The sequence below is a fragment of the Hemitrygon akajei genome, chromosome 7, assembly GCF_048418815.1.
Source record: "Hemitrygon akajei chromosome 7, sHemAka1.3, whole genome shotgun sequence".
Lineage (NCBI taxonomy): Eukaryota > Metazoa > Chordata > Chondrichthyes > Myliobatiformes > Dasyatidae > Hemitrygon > Hemitrygon akajei.
In genome coordinates this window covers 59,845,555-59,867,642 of record NC_133130.1, presented here as the reverse complement: position 1 = coordinate 59,867,642, position 22,088 = coordinate 59,845,555, and the positions used below count along the sequence as shown (strand labels likewise).

The 22,088-nt window shown below is 40.0% G+C and overlaps 1 protein-coding gene across 5 annotated transcripts in view; it reads right to left on the bottom strand.

Moving 5' to 3' along the window:
- Window positions 1–22,088, bottom strand: part of LOC140730484 (acylphosphatase-2-like) — a 124,236-nt gene that overhangs the window by 5,745 nt on the left and 96,403 nt on the right. The gene's annotated exons all lie outside the window — the stretch shown is intronic.

Below are 22,088 nucleotides of genomic sequence, written 5' to 3'. Positions count from 1 at the left end.
TCAATGGCGTTTAGAAGAATAAGGGGAGAATTTCAATAAAACCTATTGAATATTGAAAGGCCTTGACAGAGTGGATGTGGAGAAGATGTTTCCTATAGTGGATGAGGTTAGGACCAGAGGGCACAGCCTCAGAAGAGAGGAACATCCATTTAGAACAGAGATAAGGAGGAATTTCTTTTAAGATTTAAGATTGTTTAAAGTCGGTTCTTGTACAGAAGTGTATAAGAATGAAATAATTGTTACTCCGGATTTGTTGCAGCACAAAACCCCCCCCACAAAAGATGATGAACATAATAATAATAATAAAAATACACAATAAATATAAATACATAAGATAGTTTATACGCACAAGTTGATTGTATATCCATAAAGTGACCCTAGACATAAGAGTGTCTGCCCATAAGGTGACTAACAGGAAATCATAAAGCAGTTGTGTTTAGGGGTGTGGAGGGGTGGATTAGTGGGTGGAGGTATTAAACACCCTTACTGCTTAGGGGAAGTAAATATTACTGAGGCTGATGGTCCTGGCATGGATGTTATTTAGACTCTTCCATGATGGAAGTAAGAGAAGCAGTCCATGAGCAAGGCGGGTGGAATCCTTTGTGATGTTACTGGCTCTTTTCCGGCACCTTTCTGTACATATATGTTCTTGATGGTGGGTAGGCTGGTGCCAGTGATGAAGTGGGCAGTTTTGACTACCCGTTGTAGAGTCTTCCTGTCTGCTGCAGCGCAGTGCAGTCCTACACCATAGTGAACTGTGGAATTCATTGCCACAGACAGCTATGGAGGCCAAGTCATGGACTATATTTAAAAGAGAAGTTGACAGGTCTTGATTAGTCAAGGCATCAAAGATTACAGGGAGAAGGCTAGTTGAGAGTGATAATAAATCAACATGATGGAATGGTGGAGCAGGCTCAATGGAATGAATGGCCTAATTCTCCTCTTATGTCTTATGTTCTTAAAGAAGAAGTATTTATAGATATAACACATTATAGTTATGAATATATTCATTATTGTCTTAATTATACAACAAAAAATAGACTTGTAAAATCAATAACATAAAATATCAGACATCAATAAAAATTATTCTAGTCATTAAAACTACACTCAATGGCTACTTTATTAAGTACACCCGTAAACTTTCTTGTTAAAGCAATTAGCTAATACCTCCTGCATTCGATACATCCCTGCACTTGTATGTGGAGCTATCGGGAGCATCTCAGGTATATATGGCAGTATTTTTTGAGCAGGAGGAGGAATACTGGAGAAATTACTTTACTGGTGCAAGCTTTTACACCTTTATACGTTTAAAATAAAGGGCCAAGATAGTTTAAAACTTTCCATGGCTGGTTTTGTAATCATTCCCAGAGCTTACTGTGGGCACTGAACAATCACGAAAGTCTTCCACTGTCACCCATCCACCAGCAACAGAGTCGAGAAAGCTATGAAAATGTACCTTGCTTTCTGCATTCCCTAAAACAGGAACTGGATTTAAATTCCTTTAAACATAAACGTTAACAGATTTTTAGTGAAAGTGCCCTAAGCTCTTGGAAGAAAATAAAGTTGGCTCATGAAGATTAGCTGGAAGGCAGCGATTTTGTATTTCTTGTGTCTGGATTGTAAAGTGCAATGTGAAAAGGGCATCCATCAGCCTTGGAACAGAAATGCACAGAGGCCTAATTTCGTAAGAAAAAGTGAAATAAACAGTGAGGGTGAGGAATCTTGATGTGCCTAAGGCTGGTGGTACTTTTAGACACAATTTTAGAGCTAAAGAGTTCATAGGCACAGTTTGGCAGCTGGGAGGACCAGTGCTGGACTGAGTCGTGTGGAAATAATGAATCAGTCAGTGCAAAGTAAAAGAGGTAGGGTTAACATTGGAAAGCTTGTGTATGACAGGTGTGACGGAAGTAGAGTGATGGAAAAAATGAGGCATTCAGAGATGAAAATGTGCCAACATACTGGAGTTTTTAAGTATTAACGACAGCTCGATTCAGCAACCATTTACTCCAATAATATGGAGCCCTGCTGAACGGAAATAGTGTTTGGAGAGATGGTGCCAACATGATGCAAACCTATAACTGGCCAACACTCTGCTTGTGTAAATATCTCACTGAGGGGCACAAAACTGTATTGAAAATAAACATTTTCCTTTGCTTTTTTTCAGATTTGACAGAATCCTGCAATTTAAATGTGAAGCATTGCTGTTCCCAAAATGTTGCCAGATCTGCTAAGTGATTTTCTATTTTTATTATTATTCACAGACTTAATTATTTAAGTGCATCCTATCTGAAAGCTTGTGATCATCCAATTCTTTATGTCTTACCTTGCACCATGTTCCAGAATATGCAATTCCTAATTAAGCAATGCCTCAGTTTTAAAATAGTCATTTTTGTGTTTAAATCCCACCATGATCTTGCCAGTTCTCATTATTGTATTTCTCATTACTTTCAGCTGCCAAGACCAACAAGGATTGCAGAGTTCAGTAACTATGGATGCTGAATGATTTAGTCAAAAATAAGGATGCATTTGTAAGTTTTAGGGAGCTGAAATCAGGCCCTTGAGTAACACAAAGGAAGCAGCAGAGAAACTAAACAGGGAACAAGGAGGGTCAAAAAGGGCCAAATAATGAGAGAATCCTAAGGCATTTTGTACATGTCTGAGAAGCAAGAAGAGAGTGAGAGTGAGTGATAGAGAGATGGAGATAGATATGGAGCCAGAGGAAATGGACAAGATTCCAACTGAGTATTTCGTATTGACATTCACCTAGAAAAAGGATACTAAGGATAACAAGATTAGGAAGGGCTAAGCTGATATTCTAGGGAATGTTGATAGCAAGGAGGAGTAAGTGCTGGGACTCTTGAACACCAAGGTGAATTAGTCCCCAGAGTCTGATGGGATCTACCACTGGTTATTGAGAGAAGCAAGAGAGAAGTTTGCTGGGGCATTGATCAAGAATTTTCTATCCACTTTATGGGGAGGATCCCAGCCTGAAATTGCATAGTTCATTTCCCTCCACAGATGCTGCCTGACCTGCTGAATTCCTCCAGTACTTTTTGTGTGTTATATCTGCTTTAATTATAGTTGACATTCCAATGGACTGGAGAATACCCAATGTTGTTCCTCTGTTTCAGAACAGCAATGGAGATAAACCAGGAAATTATAGACTGATGAACCTTATATCAGTTGTAGGGAAATTACTGGAGCAATTTTTTAAGAATAGGATCTACTTACATGGACTTATTATGGATAATCAATTTATATAATTTCAGGTCGCCCCTCAACTTGGAATTATCAAGTTTGTCCAGCCTCTCCTTATAACTAATACTCTTTAATTCTAGTAGCATCCCAGTAAAACTCTTCTGCTTGTACAAATTTAGGATTGAGTTTTTTGAGGAAGTGACAAAATGAACTAAAGTGGGCAGAGAATATGTACTTTAGTGAAGCTTTTGATAAAGTCCTCCATGGTAGACTGATCTAGAAGATTAGATTGGATTCAAAATTGAGTTGATCATAGAAAAAAGACAGAATAATAGTTCAGCACAGGTTGGAAGGGCCGAGTGGCCTGTTTCTGTGCAGTAGTGCTCTACAACTACAACTCTATGACAAAGAGGGTGGGTAGTGGTGCAGAGGTGTATTATTCTGACTGGAATTCTATGATCAGTGGTATTCCACAAGGATCAGTGCTGGGATATTATTAAATGACTTGGATGAAAGAGTCACTGGGTTGATTAATAAGCTTGCAGACAACAGAAAAATTGACAAAGTGAGAAAGCCCGTCAAAAGTTCATCAGACCAATCGGAAATGTGAGCAGGGAAACACCAGATGGATGTTCCAATCTGGATAAATCTGTTCTATGCTGCAATCTGGGAGGGCAAACGTCAGAAGTATTGAGTAAATGGCAGGACACTCAGGAGCACTGCTGTACACAGGGAATTTAGTGTGCAAATCAGAGCTTCCTGAAAGTGGAAACATGGGTCGGTAGTATGGTAAAGCAGGTGCACAGCATGCTTGACTTCATTGCACGGGGTGTAGAGTATAAACTGGAAGTCATGTTGCAACCATCTTAAACTTTGGTTAGTCCATATTACAGTATGTGGCAAATTTAGAGAGGGTGCAGAAGAGGTTCATCAAGATACTGCTTGGATTAGACAGTATTAGCTATAAGGAGTGGTTCGACAAACTTGGATTGCTTTCTCAGGAGTGTCAGGGACTGAAGGGGTGACTTGAAAGAGGTATTTAAAATTATGAGAGGCAACAATTGTCAGAATTGTTTTCCCAGAATGGATATGTCATTTACTAGAGGGTCAGCTCTAATGTGAGAAGGGGTAAGTTTAAAGGATATTTGTGAGGTAAGTCTTTTATCCAGAGATTATTTGGTGTTTGGAATGCATTGCTTGGGGAAATGGTGCAGATATCTACACAGGCAATGCTAAAACAGGCAGGAAATGGAAGGATATGTGCAGGTAGATGGGATTAGTTTGGATTGCCATTTTAGGCAGAGTAGACATTATAGTTCAAAGGTCTACTGCAGCACTCACTGTTCTAAAGCCGTTAGCCCTTGAACTTCCTCTATGATCACATCTGTCTTGCTAGCTCACTTTCTACCTTTGATGTGTTACAAGGCAGCTATCTGAGTGTCTCTTTAAAAAAACAGATCTCTAATTGAGTCTAAAAATCTCTCAATTACATTTTAGACTAATGAAAGCTATTAAATTAGCAACTACTGTATGTTTTCTGAAAATGTTGTGTGTATAAATTGGGGCATAACTTTTCTTTGAAGAATCTGACAGGATCTATTATGATAGTTATGATTGATTTTAAGCAGTATGGTTATAATTTTAAGGCTTCCAAATTTCCTATCCATCTTTTCTCATTCTAGCCTAACAAAACTTCACCAGTAAGTCATCCAGTAATTAGTAAAGTGGGCAAATTATTCCTCAGTAGTTAGTTTCAGTGTTACTAAGAATATACATCCAGTGGCTACTTTATTACATTCACCTGCTCGTTAATGTAAATATCTAATAAGCCAATCACAAGGTAGCAATTTAATGCATAAAGGTATGCAGACCTGGTCAAGAGGTTCAGTTGTTGTTCAGACTAAACATCAGAATGGGGAAGAAATATAATTTAAGTGACTTTGACTGTGGAATAATTGTTGGCGCCAGATGGGGTGGTTTGAGTACCTCAGAAACTGCTGATCTCCTGGGATTTTCACACACAAGTTTCTAGAGTTTACAGAGAATGGTGGGAAAAAAATTGAAAACATCCAGTAAGCGGCAGTTCTGTGGGCTTTGTTAATGAGAGAGGTCAGAGGAGAATGCTTATACAGACTAGTTCAAGCTGACAGGAAGGCGACAGTAACTCAAATAACTACATGTTACAACAGTGGTGTGCAGAAGAGCATCTCTGAATGCATAACACATCGAACCTTGAAGTGGATGGGCTACAGCGGCAGAAGACCACAAATATTTATTCAATGGTCACTTTATTAGGTATAGGAGGCATCTTGTATCTTCCTGTGAGTTTTAGCTTGATAAACCATACTGAAACATACAAGTGCTCTGGACACCAGCTCTGGTTTCAAGTCTACCTATGATCCTTAATACCATCTCCATCTCACCATATAGCCTACTGTGACCCATGTTGCACACCCATTCCCTATGCTGGTGCTCAAGCTCATATTAAGAGAGTGACTGAGATAGATGCTTAACAATGAGATCCCACAGTATCAGAGTTTTACTAGATACAGGATCACTAAGCAACATGGGAAACTGCTAAAGCACATGCTGCTTGTTTATTTCAACCACATCAAGCAGGCATGAGTGGTACATTTTCATCCATCTGCTTCACCTTTTCGAAAAGAGTGATTCATTTTCTTCACAGATTTAATCCCTTTACAGGTTCTCTGAAATTGTCTTCCCATAGAAACTTACGTCAATGAATCCACTCCTTGACTTGAGGAAGGTATGCTTTCTTGACTTAATTCAGTAGTGGTTCTCCCACAGACTTCAGAGGATTAAGTTCTGGGATCTGCTCAGTCAGTCCCTCAGAACTGAGAATGAACTGCTTCCATTTCAATGTTATGGATTCTGATGAGCTGATGAGATCATGAGTGAAACATTGACTCTTCCAGAGAAGACAGAAGAGGAGCCCAATGGAGCAGGTGGGTGGATAGCTTGTGAGGAATTACATTCCATCTGTATTACTCTTTAATATTTTGAAAATCTCTTACAAAAATTAAATTATTTATGTTTTCATCACTTCCACGACAGTGGTGGAGGCGGATACAATAGTGTCTTTTAAGAGATTCCTGGACTTTGTCAGGATTGACGAAGGGTCTCAGCCCAAAACGTCAAATGCACTTCTTCCTATAGATGCTGCCTGGCCTGCTGCATTCCACCAGCATTTTGTGTGTGTTGCTAGTAACTCCCCTGTAATTCCATGGGCTCTTATATTGCTAAGCAGCCTCATGTGTGGCACCTTGTCAATGGCCTTCTAAAAATCCAAGAACACCACATCTACTGCATCTCCTTTGTCTACCCTGCTTGTAATTTCCTCAAAAAATTGTAGTAGGTTCGTCAGGCAGGATTTTCCTTTCAGGAAACCATGCTGGCTTTGGCCTATCTTGTCATGTGCTTCCAGGTATTCCGTAATCCAATCCCTAACAACCGATTCCAACAACTTCCCAACCACTGATGTCAGGCTAACAGGTCTATATTTCATTTCTGCTGCGTCCCACCTTCTTAAATAGCGGAGTAACATTTGCAATTTTCCAGTCATCTGGTACAACCGCAATCTCTCCTGCTATTTCCTTCAGAATCCGAGGGTGCACTCCATCAGGTCCTGGAGATTTATCTACCCTCAGACCATCAAGCTTCCTGAGCACCTTCTCAGTTAGAATTTGCACTGCACATACTTCACTTCCCTGACACTCTTGAATGTCTGGTATACTGAAGATGTCTTTCACTGTGAAGACTGATGCAAAATACGCATTCAGTTCCTCTGCCATTTGGGTGTCTCTTATTACAATATCTCCAGCGTCATTTTTTTATTGATTCTATATCTACCCTCAACTCTCTTTTACCTCTTATACACTTAAGGAAGTTTCTCAATCCTCTATCTTCCTACTAGCTTTGGCTTCCTTGTATGCCCTCTCTTTTGCTTTTACTTTGACTCTGCCTTCACTTGTCAGCCATGTAGTATCCATCTTCCATTCGAAAACTTCTTATTTGGAATATAAGTGTGAAGTGGTTCATTTTGGTAGGTCAAATATGATGGCAGAATATAGTATTAATGGTAAGACTCTTGGAAGTGTGGAGGATCAGAGGGATCTTGGGGCCTGAGTCCATAGGATGCTCAAAGCAGCTGCGCAGGTTGACTGTGTGGTTAAGAAGGCGTATAGTGTATTGGCCTTCATCAATCATGGAATTGAATTTAGGAGCCAAGAGGTAATGTTGCAGCTACATAGGACCTGGTCAGACCCCACTTGGAGTGCTGTGTTCAGTTCTGGTCGCCTCACTACAGGAAGGTTGTGGAAGACATAGAAAGGGTGCAGAGGAGATTTACAAGGATGTTGCCTGGATTGGGGAGCATGCCTTATGAGAATATGTTGAGTGAACTTGGCCTTTCCGCCTTGGAGCGAAGGAGGATGAGAGGTGACCTGATAGAGGTGTACAAGATGATGAGAGGCATTGATTGTGTGGATAGTCAGAGGCTTTTTCCCAGGGCTGAAATGGTTGCCACAAGAGGACACAGGTTTAAGATGCTGGGGAGTAGGTACAGAGGAGATGTCAGAGGTAAGTTTTTTACTCAGAGAGTGGTGAGTGTGTGGAATGGGCTGCCGGCAACTGTGGTGGAGGCGGATACAATAGGGTCTTTTAAGAGGCTTTTAGATAGGTACATGGAGCTTAGTAAAATAGAGGGTTATAGGTAAGCCTAGTAATTTCTAAGGTAGGGACATGTTCAGTGCAACTTTGTGGGCCGAAGGGCCTGTATTATGCTGTAGAATTTCTATGTTTTTGTGTTTCTATATCTGTCTTGTACTTCCTTAATTTTTTGCAGAAATTCCAGCCATTGCTGCTCTGCTGTCCTTCCTGCTAGTGTCACTTTCCAGTCAATCTTGACCAGTTCTCCTCTCATGCCATCGTAATTTCCTTTATTCCACTGAAATACCGACACATTGGAATTTAGTTTCTCCTTCTCAAATTTCAAAGTGAATGCAATCATATTCTGATCACTATTCCCTAAGGGTTCCTTAACCTTAAGACAGACAGACAGACATACTTTATTGATCCCGAGGGAAATTGGGTTTCGTTACAGTCGCACCAACCAAGAATAGTGTAGAAATATAGCAATATAAAACCATAAATAATTAAATAATAAGTAAATTATTTCAAGTGGAAATAATTCCAGGACCAGCCTATGGGCTCAGGGTGTCTGACACTCCAAGGGAGAAGTTGTAAAGTTTGATTGCCACAGGCAGGAATGACTTCCTATGACGTGCTCTTATCACCTCCAGATCATTGCACAATACCCAAACCAGCACAGCCAATCCCCTAGTGGGCTCAACAACAAGCTGTTCTAAAAAGCATTCCTTAGACATTCTACAAATTCTCCCTCTTGAGTTCAGTACTGGCCTGGTTTTCCCAATCCACTTTAATGTTAAAATCCCCAACAATTATCATGACATTGCCCTTCTGACACACCTTTCTCTCTCCTGCTGTAATTTGTAATCCACATCCTGGCTGCTGTTTGGAGGCCTGTATACAACTGCCATTAGGGTCATTTTACCCTTGCCAATTCTTAACTCAACCCAAAGAGATTCTACACCTTCTGATCCTATGTCATCCCTTTCTAATGATTTAATATTATTTCTTATACACAGGGCCACACCACCCCCCACCTACTAATCTAACTTTCTGATACACCATATATCCTTTGACATTCAACTCCCAATGGCAGCCATCCTTTAGCCAAGTTTCAGAGATGGCCTCAACGTCATACTTACCAATCTGTAGCTGAATTTCAAGATTGTCCATTTTATTTCTTATGCTGCGTACATTCAAATATAACACTTTCAGTCCAGTATTTGTTCCTTTCTGTTTTAACTGCACCACACTTCTATTGCCCTGTAACTCATCCCTCTGGTTGTGATTATGCCTCATCTCCTGCCTGCCCTTTCTATCATCTCTCATTTTAAACTTCATACATTCTTGTAATATTTTTTCTTCTGTGCTTCACTGAGAATTCTCATTGTTCTCCTTATTGATGTTAGATGACTGTGAAATAAATGTGTTCTTAATGCCTATTTGTGTCATAAAGAGATCAAATAGAAATTAATAAAACCAAGGAATGTAAAATGAGACAAACTTCTGTTGGTTGCTGTGACATGAAAGAATGTACGACTGACAAGGAGAATTACATTGTTGTAGTACAAGACCCAAAATATTTTGCTTTAATCCATTTGAAATTACCAAAACTAAGAAACATGTTAATACTAGTAATTCTAATACTACAGGTCGACCTTCTATAATCTGGAACCCATTTGGACCTCAGGAGTGCCGGCTTAGTGAAAATGCCGAATTACAGAAGGATCACATTAAGCAATAGTTAACCGCCTCATCATACCTTTAAAATATCATGTAAATCAATACAAGTTAGATAATAATGAAACAGAAATATTAAATGAGTAGCAAGAGAAATTTTAATAAAGTAATATACTGTACAGGCACAAATAAAATAAAGGGTACAGATAAATGTACAGGAATTAACTTATAATTAACTAAGTTGGACACTTCCACTTCTAAAGTGAGACATTTAATATACCTTCAGGCAAAGTTACATGTCTGCAAGTGTGGGGTTGTCAGGATCATCAACATCTTCATCTTGGAAAATGAGTGAAGCATCAGGAACTGGAGCTGAAACTGGCACACCAGTTTCTTCAAAAACTGTTGATGTTGGTGGTAGCACATCTGGTGAGCAGAAGCAGAAGTTGGAGAAAGGAGATCTTCTATATGCCACATTTCACTCGTCCGCCAGGCGGCTGGGGATTCGGCGCTGGGCTCATCCCTCTTCACTCGCAGTTACTGAGGGAATCCTCGTTAGTTTCTTTTCCTCTGCTTAGTAATATGCTTAAATTCAGCAGGTCAGTACGTCTGATCTGAGGTCGTAGGTAGAAGAGAACAGAGCGCTGGCCGGGCGACGCCGGAGGGCAGTGCGCGATTGCTGGCAGATGGGCTAGAAGGCAGACTGACCCAACGCACACCAGCTCCCTGGCTTCTGGTGGGTGAGACGGGCAAGTGTCGGGCAGCCATGCCTCACACAAATATTAATAAATGCAGGAAAACAAGCAGAATTGCCTGTCTGTGCTTACAAGAGTGCGCCAACACGTGAACAGATCTAGCGCAACCAAAACAATGCGCAGCAGATTGGTATGGTGGCCTGGGAAATTTGAAATTACAGTTGTGTGGAAAATTTGAAATCAGTGCCGGATTATCGAAGGAACTGGATTACAGTCGGATTAGTGAAGGTCGACCTGTATTTCAATACTAATACAAGTTGAGCACCCCTTATCTGAAAAGCTTGGGCCAGAATCATTTTGGATTTTGGATTTTTCAGATTTTGGAATACATAATGAAGATAGCTTGAGATCACAATCATTTCCTGAATTTATGTACTACCGGTAAGCAGTCTTTGTCTGACACTTGGTCATCACACATATTTACTTAACAGTAAAAATTATTACATGCCATTAACATAATGAAAATATAATGTGTGCAGGGTAACAAAAGCAGCACAGCAGCATTGGAGAATACCTGAACACCAACAAACAATGGCAGGCTTTCAGTCTCCACCTACGATGATGCTGTGTTTTGATTTAAAGGTTACAGTTTATTGTATATGTATTTTACTTTTTTAGAAGTTTTATGTAAGGTATAAAAATAATCAGTATTGTAGACTTTTAATGCTGCTAGATTTTTGTGATCGACAGATACTTCATAAATTTATTGCCGTGCCTTTTCTTTTATTTCTGCAACCAGCCTGCTGAGTATTCACAATTGCCTTCAATTCTCAATTCATCCTGATAGATCTTTGTTTGTTTCATGATGAGTATACCATTAAACGGCATATGTTCACTCTAACGCTGACGAATCCACTCTTTCAATACACAATCAGGATCTTCATAATCCACTCTTTCAATACACAATCGAGATCTTCATAATCCACTCTTTCAATACATCATCAGGATTTTCATAATCCACTCTTTCAATACACATTCGAGATCTTCATAATCCACTCTTTCAATACATCATCAGGATCTTCATATTTCACTATCTGCTGTGTTTTTCAATTTTTCATTAACTTCTGTTCATTACATATGTAAGGTCACTTCTCAGAAGTGTCTGTGGTATGCAGAGACCTGCGCATTCCCTTCCCAGCATCTTGTGGCATTTTCCATTTGCGACATTATGTCAGTGCTCAAAAAATTCATATTTCGGAGGATTTTGGATTTTTAAATGGACTCAATTTATATACTATGGAAAGAGAAAGTTTAATAAATGTGTATTTTTGGAACAATTTAATTTGCTACCATTGTGAAGGTATTGGGTTCCCTGTCTGCAAATCCCTGAATTCACGAGATTTTATTGCTTATGGGTGGTTATACCATCTCCATATACTCTTCAAGGCCTAACCTACTTCTTTGTCTCGCTTCTGTGGCAATGTTTAGCTACCAATACTCACTCCTTGTCTGGTGGGTCCCCCTTTCCTCCCAAGGAGATACTTCCTGCTAATGAAGTTGCTTAAACATCGTTATTGTATTTTAATGATACACATTTAAATACAGACAAATAATTCAAACACACTTATCAGTCACAGAGGATTTCTAATTTATAAAAGAACTATAAATTAAAAATCTACAGATCTACAAAATCTACAAAAATTTCCAAACCTTGATACAATTCTTACGAACTGGAAATGGGCGAGTCACTTGTCGCAGAAACTGAAGGTTGAGCAATGAATTCAATTCTTTTTCTTGTACCCCATATTTCTGTCATTCTTGTCATTCCTAGCAATCCCTCCCTCCCACCACCTTCCTGATACTTACCCTGTTTTCTACTAGATGACATTATTTACATGTGATGCTTTTCAGATATCTTTGGTGGGACAAAGTAACTCACACAGATGGTCTTAAAAGTGTCTGGCAACTGAGATCCCAAACATCCACAATTAATACTGTGAAGGATGACCATCTGAGTACCCAAACACCCTAACTTGTAATCACGTTTGATGTGCTAAGTGACATAATGTTAAGGTATTGTGTTTGACTAATGCAAACACGACTCCTGGTTACTTTACTTTGCAAGGCTGTGCCTCTAACTTCAAACTGGGGACTGGTTATTGCTTGCAACCAAAACAAAGAATATTTGTTAAAAGTTTGACTTTATCACTAACAACTATGACCCTTTGGAAAGGTCACGCAGTTGTACTAGAAAGCTGAGTTTAGCAATAAACCTCTTAGTCACTGGAGAGTGAATATCCATCACACCATCTCTGTGAAGATGTCTTCACTGGCTTGGCTCTGCAGTCTTGGTAGATAGTACTTGTGTCTACAGCTCTTCAAGGTCTTTATCTATCTCTAGCTAAGAAATAAAACTTCTGTCAAAAGATTTCATGTTCTGAATAGCAGAATGTTCAGTCTGAAGCTTTTCTTAAATTTGTCTTCTCAACACACTTGGTATGATAACTCCGTCCGTAAGGCTGTCTTCAATACTTTAAGGTTTTTTAGTTCACTGCACTGTCATTCAACGACCCTGACTCAGATGCGCATCCTTCCCTATAACTGATGAATGGACCACAACCAGAAATGTTATTCAAACATTGTCATTGGTGGCACAAATGCCAAGGAAACCAAAATTTCTAATGTTCTCAGTGCTTGACCTGTAGTCTTCCTGTTGATTGAGTGTCATTTTCCTTGATGTGAAATCTGTTCTTTACATCTATGCTCCCAATTTATAATATATTCGTGTTCTTTTATTATAACTAGAACTTACAGAGCAATAACTCAGAATCATGGAGATCTGTCGAAACACATGCAAGTTGTTTATTTCACTTTTTGCCAACTATACTACACACTACTTATCTGTCCCACACATATAGACTACAAAAACAATTAAATGCCTTGATCGACTGAAGAAAATTGTTAATAAATTAATACTTGCAAAAATATAAACCTAATAAAAATGACTTTTCTACTTTTATCATTTATAGGTCTCTCTTTCTCTGACTGTAATGATATTAAAAATAAATTGATATTGTACTTAACCCAGCCAAATTCCATCTTAGTGTCCAAAAAAAACAAAAAACCTCAGATGGCAGAAATATGAACCAAAAACAAGAAAACATTGGAAACATTCAGCAGGTCAAGCAGCATCTGTGAAAGAACAGATGAGCTAATGTTTCGGGTGTGGACACTAGTCCCAGGCAAAAGAGTGAACACCCTGACTGCTAACTCATTTATTCTCTTCCAAGTATTCTGCCAAAACTGTTGAATGTTTCCAGCTTTTTCTGTTTTTATTCCATCTCCAGAGTCCCCATTTTTATTTGTTTCAGTAAATGTCTGCATTCCAACCAAATTTCTCTCTTCCTTTTGCCTAAGTAAACTTCGAATTGCTTGCTTATTTTTTTTTACACACTCTTACGCTAACTGATTTCTGTTTCGAAGACTAATAAATTCATTACTGATAGATACATCTTTAAATTCAAATAATACTTGACCCACCTTAGGGAGCAAAATAGTTTGTACCATTTTGTGAACTTTTTATTTATTCAAATATTTACCCACTTCTTTTTTGAAAGCTGTTTCTATCTGCCACAATTCCCTATGTAGAGATTATTTTCTTTATTTTGTAATAATCTTTTATAGTGCTTTTGAAAAGTTAACCCATTATTAATCATTTGTCAATGAAAGTACTGTGGACTCTGGATAACTTGGCCATTGGTTAATCAGGACAGCCACTTATTTAGGACAACACTTAAAGGACAAAAACTAATCAAGAAAATAGCCAGATTGACTGCCTAGAACAGGATAACAGGCACCCAGTGCAGAGTAGCCCTGTGGTTGTACCCCTCAATAATAAGAATACCACTTTGGATACTGTTGAGGGGGAATGACCAACGGGTGGGGGGACACAGTGACTCAGTCTCTGGCACTGAGCCTGGCACTATGACTCAGAAGTGAAATGAAGCAGGCTGCAGTAGTGATAGGAGATTCTATAGTTTGAGGAATAGAAATGAGATTCTGTGGGCGCGATTGAGACTTTGGGATGTTGTGTTGACTTCCAGATGCCAGGGTCAGGGATGTATCAGATTGGATCCAAGGCATTTAAAGGAGGATGAGCAGCCAGAAGTCTTCATACAGATTGGCACCAATGACATAGGTAGACAAGGTGAAGAGGTCCCAAAGAGAGAATAAAGTGAGCTCGGTAGAAAGCAGCTAAGCAGGACCTCCATGGTAGTAGTCTCTCGATTGCTGCCAGTGAGGTAAGAACAGGGTGGTTTGGCAGATGAATGTGTGGCTGAGGAATTGGTGCAGAGGGCAGGGGTTCAGATTTCTGGATCATGAGGAAATCTTCTGAGGAAGGTATGGGTTACTCCTGAACCCAAAGGCGACAAATATCCTTGTGGGCAGGTTTGCTAGAAATGTTTAGGAGGGTTTGAACTAATTTGGTAGGGGGATGGAAACCAGAGTGTTAGGACTGAGGGTGAGGTAGTTGGGTTACAAACAGAGGAAGCGTGTAGTGAGACAGGCTGATGATAGGGCACAATTGCGATCAATGGGATGAGTTGCAATATAAAAGGGGGACAAAATCGAAAAGGGTGATGAATAAAGGAATGAAGGTCTTATACTTGAATGTATGCAGTTGCAGAGTAAGGTAGATGAACGTGGCACAATTACAGATTGGCATGTAGAACGTTGTGGGCATCACTGAATCGTGGTTGAAAGATTATAGCAGAGATCTTAATGTCCAAGGATACACATTGTATCGAAAGGGCAGGAAGAGGGATGAGGTGGTGGTAAAAAATGAAATCAAATCATTAGAAAGAGGTAACACAGGATCAGAAGTTGTAGAATCATTGAGGATAGAGTGAAGAAACTGCAGGGGTAAGAAGACCCTGATGGGAGTTATATATAGACCACCAAACAGTAGCAAAGACGTGGTCTACAAGTTACAACAGGAGACAGAAAATACACCTCGAAAGGGCAAATTTATGACAGTTACAGGGGATTTCAATATGCTGGTAGATTGGGAAAATCAGGTTGGTGCTGGATCCCAAGAGGGGGAATTTGAAGAATGCCTATGAGATACTTGCTCGAGCAGCTAGGAGATCAGCTATTCTGGATTCGGTGTTGTGAAATGAAATGGAATTGATTAGAGAGCTTAAGGTAAAGGAACCGTTTGAGAGCATTGATCGTAATATGATAGAATTCATGCTACAGTTTGAGAAGGAGAAGCTTATGTCAGATCAATCAGTATTACAGTGGAATAAAGGGAATTATAGAGGCATGAGGGAGGAGCTGGCCAAAATTGATTGGAAGAGAACACTAGCAGGGATGTTAGCAGAGCAGAAATGGCTGGAGTTTCTGAGGCAATTTGGAAGGCACAGGACAGATGTATTCCAAAGAAGAAGTATTCTAAAGGCAGGATGACGCAACTATGGTTGACAAGAGAAGTCAAAGCCAACATAAAAGCCAAAGAGAGGCTATATAATAGAGCAAAAATTAGTGCGAGGATTGGGAAATTTTTGAAAACCAACAGAAAGCAACTAAAAAGTTATAAAGAAGGGAAAGATGGAATACAAAGATAAACTAGCCAATAATATTAAAGAGGATACCATAAGTCTCTTCAGACATATAAAGTGTAAATGAGAGGAGTGAGTAGATATCAGACCATTGGGAAACTATGCTGAACAGGAAGTAATGGGGAACAAGGAACTGGCTCATAAACTGAATAAGTATTTTGCAGTTTTCAGTGTGGAAGACTCTAGCAGGATGCTGGAAGTTCGAGAGTGCCTGGGGGCAGGTGAGTGAAGTTGCCATTACTAAGGAGAAGGTGCTTGGAAAACTGAAAGGTCTGAAGGTTGATAAGTCACCTGGACCAGATGGTCTACAACCCAGGGTTCTGAAAGAGGTGGCTGAAGAAATTGTGGAGACAGTGTTAATGATCTTTCACAAATCAATGGATTCTGGCATGGAAAATTGCAAATATCACTCCACTCTTCAGAAGGGAGACAGGCAGAGGAAAGGAATTGATAGAATCAGAATCACAATCAGGTTTATTATCACCAGCATGTGTTGTGAAATTTGCTAACTTAGCAGCAGCAGCAGTACCATTCAAAACATTATAATATAGAAAGAAAAAGAATAAAAGTAAATCAATTGCTTAAGTATATAAATACATATTAAACAGTTAGATTAAAAATAGTGCAAAGCAGAAATAACTTATATTTTTTAAAACTGAGATAGTGTTCATGGGCTCGATGTCCATTTAGGAATCAGATGGCCAAGGGAAAGGAGCTGTTCCTGAATTGCTGATTGTATGCCTTCAGGCTTCTACACCTCCTTCCTGATGGTAACAATGAGAAGAGGGCATGCTCTGGGCGATGGGCATCCTTAATAATGGATGCTGCTTCTTGAAGATGTCTTGGATACTACAGAGACCAGTACCCAAAATGAAGCTGATTAATTTTAAAACTATCTGTAGCTTCTTTTGGCCCTGTGCAGTAGCCTTGCCCCCTCACATACCAGACAGTGATGCAAGCTGTCAACACTCTCCCAACGGTACATCTACAAAGGTTTTCGAGTGTTTTAGTTGACAAACCAAATCTCTTCAAACTCCAAATGAAATATAGCCACTGTCTTGCCTTCTTTATAGCTTAGGTTAGATCCTCAGAGATCTTGACAAAAAGGACCTTGAAATTTCTCACACTCTTCACTTCTGATCCCCCTGTGAGGATCTGTTCGTGTTCCCTCCTCTTACCATTCCTGAAGTCCACAATCAGCTCTTTCGTCTTACTGACATTGAGTGCAAGGTTGTTGTTGTAACACCACTCCACTAGCTGATATATCTCGCTCTTGTACACCCTCTCATCTCCCTCTGAGGACGCTGCCAATAATGGCTATATCATCAGTAAATTTATCGATGGTATTTGAGCTAAACCTAGCCACACAGTCATGGGTATAGATGAAGTAGAGCAGTGGGCAAAGCATACATCCCTGAGGTGTGCCAGTGGACACCTGAGGTTAGGCCGGTTAATTTGACCTCAGTGGTTGGGAAGATGTTGGTGTTAATTGTTAAGGATGTAGTTTTGGGGTAATTGGAGGCACATGATAAAATGGGCTGAAGTCAGCATGGTTTCCTAAGGGAAAATCTTGCCAAACAAATCTCTTTGAAGAAATAACAAGCAGGAGAAACAAAAGAGAATCAGTGGATGTTGTGTACTTGGATTTTCAAAAGGTCTTTGACAAGGTGCCACACCAGGCTGCTGAACAAGATAAGAAGCCATGATAATACAGAAAAGATACTAGCATGGATAGAGCATTATCTGATAGGCAGGAGGCAAAGAATGTGAATAAAGGAAGCCTTTTCTGGTTGGCCTCTGGTGACTGGTGGTGTTCCACAGGGGTCAGTGTTGGGACCACTTCGTTTTACATTATATGCCAATGATTTGAATGATGAAACTTATGGTTTTGTGGCCAACTTTGAGGATTATTCAAAGAAAGGTAGTTTTGAGGAAGCAGAGATTCTACAGAAGGACTTAAACAGATTAGGACAATGGGCAAGGAAGTAGCATATGGAATACAGCATTAGGAAGTGTATGGACATGCATTTTTGTAGATGAAATAAAAATTGTAGACAATTTTCTAAATGGAAAGAAGATTCAAAAATCTGAGGTGCAAAGGGGCTTGAGAGTCCCTGTACAGGATTCCCTGAAGGTTAATTTGTAGGTTGAGTTGGAGGTGAGGAAGGCAAATGCAATTTTAACATTCATTTCAAGAGGACTAGAATATAAAAAAAGAGGATGTAATGTTGAACATGAGGAAATCTGCAGATGCTGGAAATTCAAGCAACACACACAAAATGCTGGTGGAACGCAGCAGGCCAGGCAGCATCTACAGGGAGAAGCGCTGTCGACGTTTCGGGCTGAGACCCTTCGTCAGGACTAACTGAAAGGAAAGGTAGTAAGAGATTTGAAAGTAGGAGGGGGAGGGGAAATGCGAAATGATAGGAGAAGACTGGAGGGGGTGGAGTGAAGCTGAGAGCCAGAAAGGTGATTGGCAAAAGGGATACAGAGCTAGAGAAGGGAAAGGATCATGGGACAGGAGGCCTAGGGAGAAAGAAAGGGAGAGGGGAGCACCAGAGGGAGATGGAGAACAGACAGAGTGATGGGCAGAAAGAGAGAAAAAAAAGGAGGGGGAAAAAAACTAAATATATCAGGGATGGGGTTAAATGGGGAGGAGGGGCATTAACAGAAGTTAGAGAAGTCAATGTTCATGCCATCAGATTGGAGGCTACCCAGCTGGTATATAAGGTGTTGTTCCTCCAACCTGAGTGTGGCTTCATGTTGACAGTAGAGGAGACCATGGATAGACATATCAGAATGGGAATGGGATATGGAATTAAAATGTGTGGCCACTGGGAGATCCTGCTTTCTCTGGCAGACAGAGTGTAGGTGTTCACTGAAACAGTCTCCCAGTCTGCGTCAGGTCTCACTAATATATAATAGGCCACACCGGGAGCACCGGACACACCAGCCGACTCACAGGTGAAGTGTCGCCTCACCTGGAAGGACTGTCTGGGGCCCTGAATGGTGGTGAGGGAGGAAGTGTAAGGGCAGGTGTAGCACTTGTTCCGCTTGCAAGGATAAATGCCAGGAGGGAGATCGGTGGGAAAGGATGGGGGGGGGGATGAATGGACAAGGGAGGTAATGTTGAGGCTTTATAAAACACTGGTGAGGGCTCACTTGGAGTATTGTGAGCAGTTTTGGGTTCCTTATCTCAGAAAAGATGTGTTGACATTGGAGAGAGTTCAAAGGAGGTTCACAAAAAATATTCCTGGATTGAAAGGCTTGTCATATGAGGAGTGTGTAGCGGTGTGCTACACGCAGCGCTGAAATAACGACACGGAGCCGATAAACTGCAGCCAAAGAATAAGTTTATTTCAACTCCACAGTCTTGCTTTTAAAGCCTGTCTCTCCCACCAGATACCTTGAGAGGCCCTACTGAAACCCCCTCAGGCTTTCTTCCTTTGTCCCTGCACTCTGGCTAATTGTCAGCCGGTTCGAGTGTGCTAGTAATTGGGTCGCCACAAGTGTTTGTTGGCTCTGGGCCTGTACTCACTGGAATTCAGAAGAATGAGGGGGGATATCTCATTGACATTTACTGAATGTTGAAGACCTCAATAGAGTGGATGTGGAGAGGATGTTTCCTATGGTGGGAGGGTCTAAGGTCCAGACGACATAGCCTCAGAATAGAGGCATGTCCATTTAGAATGGAGATGAGGAGGAATTTCTTTAGACTGAAAGTGGTGAATCTGTGGAATTCTCTGCTACAGGCAGATGTGGAGGCCAAATCTTTATGTATATTTAAGACAGAGGCTGATAGTTCTTGATTGGTCAGGGCATGAAAACTTACAAGGAGAAGGCAGGAGATTGGGGCTCAGAGGAAAAGAAGATCAGCCATGATGAAATGATGGAGCACACTCGATGGGCCAAATGGCCTAATTCTGCTTCTGTATCTTATGGTTATAAAGTGCCTGTTTCATAACAAAACTAAACAGAATTTACAAAAATAAAATCAGTAGCTATATACAATGAGCAGCTACTGAGCACAAACAACAATCAATTTGTACCTTATACTCACTGCACAGGTACTATATATCTATTCTAAGGTTGGATTATGACACAATGGTCAATACTTCACTGTAAATTACTCTTGATTTGAGTAGCTGTGGGCATTTTACATTTATCATTCATTCAACAATAGAATGTGCAAGTAGTGCCTTTTGACCGCAAAATGAGGTACTGAATACAAAATGGATTCCTTAGTGAAACCTTTCATGCTACTGAGTTTTATGTTTATCTGTTTGTTCTAATAAAATAAGACCCAAGTTTTATCATTTGATCCCCTTAACTAAAGCTTTGTGGCCTTGGTATTAACCTTATTAAGTCTGTGTTGCTTCCACAACTGGATACAGCCTGGATATAGATTACAAAAGCAAAATAGTTTAGCATAAACTCTTTTTATCGTTATTCTATGCATTTTTGCATCTTGTAAACACATTACAAACTTTTATTTTGAAGTCTTTCAATTTACAGCACATTCTTTGAAGCTTGTCTATACAAGTTTCTGCATCTTTGCAGCTCAAAGACATTAATTACTTGAGTAAAAAATATGTTGATGTCACTTTCATTGGAGAAGTTGCAGCCTGCAGCGTCTGTACCACTGATTAATAATTAGAGAACAAAACAGTGAAAGTCAACAACTCAAACTATTTAAATTAAAATTCTTCAGTCTGAGAACAAAAAGTTACAAAAGGGGAAAAATAAACTGTCTAATTGGCACTTAACATCCCAGTTACATGTGGTTCAATTTGTTTTCTCCCCATTTTTACTTTGAATGTTTGGCATAATTATTTATTTTCACTCCTGTGAAGTATTACTGTTAATTAAGTGATGTATTACTGTTGATATCTATTGATTGAATTTAAATTAAAATTAGTAACAATAATGTGTAAATTTAAAATATTCAGAAGCAAAAGAATTATCATTTCTTACCATATCACCATCACAATGCTGCAAGATCCAACAACTGAACAGCTTTTTTAAAGCAAAATCAACAAGAACTTAGTAAGCACTGGAACAGGCCCTTCTGTCCACAATGTGGCAACTTATAAAATTACCAATTAAATGCCTAACTAAAGTTACCCCTTCTGCTTACACAATGTCCATATCCTTCCTTTTCCTGCACATTCATAAGCCTATCTATGAGCCTCTTCAACACCTCCACTATCACCCCTGGCAGCACATTCCAGGCACCCACCACACACTGTGTAAACAATCTTGCTCACATGTCCTTTTAACTTAACCCTTCTCAGCTTAAATATATACCCTCTGAAAAAAAGATACCATCTTTCTCCTCCTTCGATGCCTCTTTCAAACAGGAGTTCTCAGCCTTTTTTTTTGCTGTGGACCCCTACCATTAAATGAGGGGTCCATGGATCCCAGGTTGGGAACCCCTGCTCTATAAGATCCTCCCCTCAGCCTCCAATACTCCAGAGAAAATGGCCCAAATTTGTCCAAGCTTTACTTACAGCACATACTCCCTTACCCAGGCAGCATTCTTGTGAACCTCTTCTGCACTTTCTCCAAGGCCTCCACATTGTTCATAAACTGTGGCTACCAGATATGATCACAATACTCTGGATGTGACCCAATTAGAGTCTTTTCTGATTTTTGAACTTGATCCTTTGACTAATAAAGGCAAGCATGCCATAAGCCAACTTTACTGCCTTATCAGCTTGTGTAGCCCTTTCGGGTATAGATTTGGACCCCAAGATTCCTCGGCACGTTAACACTGTCAAAGGTTTTGCAATTGGATCCATGAGGTAAAATGCAAATCTAAGTCAGGAGATTGTAGATGCCGGAAATGGGAGCAACAAATTAGATATGAGAGGAACTTAGTGGTGAGGCAATATCTGTGGGGGAAAATGGATAGTTGAAATTTCAACTTCATCGGGCTGACAGGTAAAGGAGAGGCAGCAAGTTTAAAGAAGGGAGGGGGAAAGGTAAATACAGGAGAGGGATGGCAATTAGAGAATGGATGGGGAAGATAAAAATAACAACAGAGGCTAGGAGGTAGTAGGTGGAAGCAACAATGGCTACAGATGTGGAATCTGGTCGAAAAGGAAGATGGAATTAAATAAGGGAAATGGAGAGGCAGGTAGGAACAGTAGAAGGAGTATGTGGTTGATGGTGAGATGGAGTAGGTTGGGAGGGGAGAAACAGGATTTATGGGACTGGAATGGGG